This window comes from Anomaloglossus baeobatrachus, chromosome 11 (genome assembly GCF_048569485.1).
Source record: "Anomaloglossus baeobatrachus isolate aAnoBae1 chromosome 11, aAnoBae1.hap1, whole genome shotgun sequence".
NCBI lineage: Eukaryota > Metazoa > Chordata > Amphibia > Anura > Aromobatidae > Anomaloglossus > Anomaloglossus baeobatrachus.
In genome coordinates this window covers 177,651,023-177,655,321 of record NC_134363.1, presented here as the reverse complement: position 1 = coordinate 177,655,321, position 4,299 = coordinate 177,651,023, and positions in this window count along the sequence as shown.

Genomic DNA, 4,299 nt, shown 5'->3' with positions numbered 1-4,299 from the left:
AGATTATATGTTTATAGGCTATACTTTACACTGTATGGTGCACGGTTGATTTCTGGCTATATACCCTATTGTGTTGCTCAGGGGAGACAACAGCATGGCGCCCACAAGAGGCAGGGGTGCCAAAACACAGGATTACTATGCTGCCTGCGCCGCATGTACGACCTCGCTACCGGCAGGTTCCACTGACCCTCATTGTGTGCACTGCTCGGCCCCTGTGGCACTTGCTCAGCCGGAGCCTCTGCTAAGGGGGGCCCAGGGGGAACCACCAGCTAACACTGTCCAGGTGACAGGGACGGAGTTTGCAGTTTTTACTGACAGACTTTCTGAGACTATGGCTAAGATTCTAGAAGCTTTGCAGTCCAGACCGGTATCTCAGACCATGGGCACTGTGGAATCATTGCCCCCTGGTTCCCCTCAGTTGGAACAACAATGTTCTCCCGGGGTGTCTCATAGATCCCAGGGTGAGGTCTCTGACACGGACCGCAGCCCCAGACCGCCTAAGCGAGCTCGCTGGGAAATCCCCTCGACCTCATCACATTGTTCAGGGTCTCAGAGGGAGGACTCTCTGTATGATGAAGCGGAGGTAGCTGATCAGGATTCTGATCCTGAGGCCGCTCTCAACCTTGATACTCCTGATGGTGACGCCATAGTGAATGATCTTATCGCGTCCATACATCAAATGTTGGATATTTCTCCCTCGGCTCCTCCAGTGGAGGAGTCAGCCTCTCAGCAGGAGAAATTCCGTTTCAGGTTCCCCAAGCGTACAACGAGTATGTTTCTGGATCACTCCGACTTCAGAGAGGCAGTCCAGAAACACCGAGTTTGTCCAGATAAGCGTTTTTCCAAGCGCCTTAAGGATACACGTTATCCCTTCCCCCCTGACGTGGTCAAGGGCTGGACTCAGTGTCCCAAGGTGGATCCTCCAATCTCCAGACTGGCGGCTAGATCCATAGTTGCAGTTGAAGATGGGGCTTCGCTCAAGGATGCCACTGACAGACAGATGGAGCTCTGGTTGAAATCCATCTATGAAGCTATCGGCGCGTCTTTTGCTCCAGCATTCGCAGCCGTATGGGCACTCCAAGCTATTGCAGCGGGTCAAGCGCAAATTGACGCACTCACACGTACGTCTGCGCCGCAAGTGGCGTCCATAACTTCTCAAACGTCGGCATTTGCGTCCTACGCTATTAATGCTGTCCTGGACTCTGCGAGCCGTACGGCGGTTGCAGCCGACAATTCGGTGGCAATACGTAGGGCCTTGTGGCTACGGGAATGGAAGGCAGATTCGGCTTCCAAAAAGTGCTTAACCGGTTTGCCATTTTCTGGCGACCGTTTGTTTGGTGAGAGGCTGGATGAAATCATCAAACAATCCAAGGGAAAGGAAACATCCTTACCCCAGGCCAAACCAAAATTACCCCAACAGAGGAGGGGACAGTCGAGGTTTCGGTCCTTTCGGGGTGCGGGCAGGTCCCAATTCTCCTCGTACAAAAGGCCTCAGAAGGATCAGAGGAACTCCGATCCATGGCGGTCTAAGTCACGCCCTAAAAAGACCGCCGGAGGTGCCGCTACCAAGGCGGCTTCCTCATGACTTACGGCCTCCTCACACCGCATCCTCGGTCGGTGGCAGGCTCTCCCGCTTTTCCGACATTTGGCTGCCACAGGTAAAAGACCGTTGGGTGGGAGACATTCTGTCTCACGGTTACAGGATAGAGTTCAGCTCTCGTCCTCCGACTCGATTTTTCAGAACATCTCCGCCTCCCGAGCGAGCCGATGCTCTTCTGCAGGCGCTGGGCACTCTGAAGACAGAAGGAGTGGTGGTCCCTGTTCCTCTTCAGCAACAGGGTCACGGTTTTTACTCCAACCTGTTTGTGGTTCCAAAGAAGGACGGGTCTTTCCGTCCTGTCCTGGACCTAAAACTGCTCAACAAACATGTAAAGGCCAGGCGGTTCCGGATGGAATCCCTCCGCTCCGTCATCGCCTCAATGTCCCAAGGAGATTTCCTTGCATCGATCGATATCAAAGATGCTTATCTCCACGTCCCGATTGCTCCAGAGCATCAGCGCTTCCTGCGCTTCGCCATAGGAGACGAACACCTTCAGTTCGTGGCACTGCCGTTCGGCCTGGCGACAGCCCCACGGGTTTTCACCAAGGTCATGGCTGCAGTAGTTGCGGTCCTCCACTCTCAGGGTCACTCGGTGATCCCCTACTTAGACGATCTGCTGGTCAAGGCTCCCTCTCAAGAGGCATGCCAGCACAGCCTCACCGCTACTCTGGAGACTCTCCAGAGTTTCGGGTGGATCATCAATTTTCCAAAGTCAAATCTGACACCGGCCCAATCGCTGACATATCTTGGCATGGAGTTTCATACCCTCTCAGCGATAGTGAAGCTTCCGCTGAACAAGCAGCGTTCACTACAGACGGGGGTGCAATCTCTCCTTCAAGGTCAGTCACACCCCTTGAGGCGCCTCATGCACTTCCTGGGGAAGATGGTGGCAGCAATGGAGGCAGTCCCTTTCGCGCAGTTTCACCTGCGTCCTCTTCAATGGGACATCCTACGCAAATGGGACAGGAAGCCGACGTCCCTCGACAGGAACGTCTCCCTCTCTCAGGCAACCAAAGCTTCCCTTCGGTGGTGGCTTCATCCCACTTCATTATCGAAGGGGAAATCCTTCCTACCCCCATCCTGGGCGGTGGTCACGACGGACGCGAGTCTGTCAGGGTGGGGAGCAGTTTTTCTCCACCACAGGGCTCAGGGTACGTGGACTCGGCAGGAGTCCTCACTTCAGATCAATGTTCTGGAGATCAGGGCAGTGTATCTAGCCCTAAAAGCGTTCCAGCAGTGGCTGGAAGGCAAGCAGATCCGAATTCAGTCGGTCAACTCCACAGCGGTGGCTTACATCAACCACCAAGGAGGAACACGCAGTCGGCAAGCCTTCCAGGAAGTCCGGCGGATTTTGATGGTGGAAGCCACGGCCTCCACCATCTCCGCAGTTCACATCCCGGGCGTGGAAAACTGGGAAGCAGATTTTCTCAGTCGCCAGGGCATGGACGCAGGGGAATGGTCCCTTCACCCGGACGTGTTTCAGGAGATCTGTTGCCGCTGGGGGATGCCGGACGTCGACCTAATGGCGTCCCGGCACAACAACAAGGTCACGGCATTCATGGCACGTTCTCACGATCACAGCTCTGGCGGCAGACGCCTTAGTTCAGGATTGGTCGCAGTTTCAACTCCCTTATGTGTTTCCTCCTCTGGCACTGTTGCCCAGAGTGTTACGCAAGATCAGGGCCGACTGCCGCCGCGCCATCCTCGTCGCTCCAGACTGGCCGAGGAGGTCGTGGTACCCGGATCTGTGGCATCTCACGGTCGGCCAACCGTGGGCACTACCAGACCGACCAGACTTGCTGTCTCGGGCCGTTTTTCCATCTGAATTCTGCGGCCCTCAACCTGACTGTGTGGCCATTGAGTCCTGGATCTTAGCGTCTTCAGGATTATCTCAAGAGGTCATTGCCACTATGAGACAGGCTAGGAAACCAACGTCCGCCAAGATCTACCACAGGACGTGGAAAATATTCCTGTCATGGTGCTCTGATCAGGGTTTTTCTCCCTGGCCATTTGCCTTGCCCACTTTTCTGTCCTTTCTTCAGTCCGGATTGGAAAAGGGTTTGTCGCTTGGCTCCCTTAAGGGACAAGTCTCTGCGCTCTGTGTTTTTTCAGAAGCGCTTGGCCAGACTTCCACAGGTACGCACGTTCCTGCAGGGGGTTTGTCACATCGTCCCTCCTTACAAACGTCCGTTGGAACCCTGGGATCTGAACAGGGTGCTGATGGTTCTTCAGAAACCACCGTTCGAGCCAATGAGGGATATTTCTCTCGCACGCCTTTCGCAGAAAGTGGTTTTCCTAGTAGCAGTCACTTCACTTTGGAGAGTGTCTGAGCTAGCAGCATTGTCATGCAAAGCCCCTTTCCTGGTGTTTCACCAGGACAAGGTGGTTCTGCGTCCGGTTCCGGAATTTCTACCTAAGGTGGTATCCCCTTTTCATCTCAATCAGGATATCTCCTTACCCTCTTTTTGCCCTCATCCATTTCACCAATGTGAAAAGGATTTGCACTTGTTAGATCTGGTGAGAGCACTCAGACTCTACATTTCTCGTACGGCGCCCCTGCGCCGCTCGGATGCACTCTTTGTCCTTGTCGCTGGCCAGCGTAAAGGGTCACAGGCTTCCAAATCAACCCTGGCTCGGTGGATCAAGGAACCAATTCTCGAAGCTTACCGTTCTGCTGGGCTTCCGGTTCCCTTAGGGCT